The following is a 337-nucleotide window of genomic DNA, read 5'->3' on the forward strand; positions in this document are numbered from 1 at the left end:
ACGTTAATGATGCCCACCTCTGTACCAGGTAGAGTATCTTCAGGTATGGGGTTAGTCAGAGATTTCAAATTGACTGCCGGGGCGTTGTCATTCACATCAGTGATATGAATTATTGCTTTAGAATAAGATGACAGGCCTAACCCGTCTTTTGCTTTAACGCGTATTTCAAATGAGGTAGTAGTTTCATAGTCAACAGCACCAACTACTCGTATCTCACCCACTTTACGGTCAATGTTAAATATCTTCTTCACATCTTCAGTAACATGTCCAAATTCATATGTCACATCTCCGTTAACTCCCTCGTCTGCATCAGTAGCACTCACTGTGACCACTACAG

This window comes from Etheostoma spectabile, chromosome 10 (assembly GCF_008692095.1).
Source record: "Etheostoma spectabile isolate EspeVRDwgs_2016 chromosome 10, UIUC_Espe_1.0, whole genome shotgun sequence".
Classification (NCBI taxonomy): domain Eukaryota; kingdom Metazoa; phylum Chordata; class Actinopteri; order Perciformes; family Percidae; genus Etheostoma; species Etheostoma spectabile.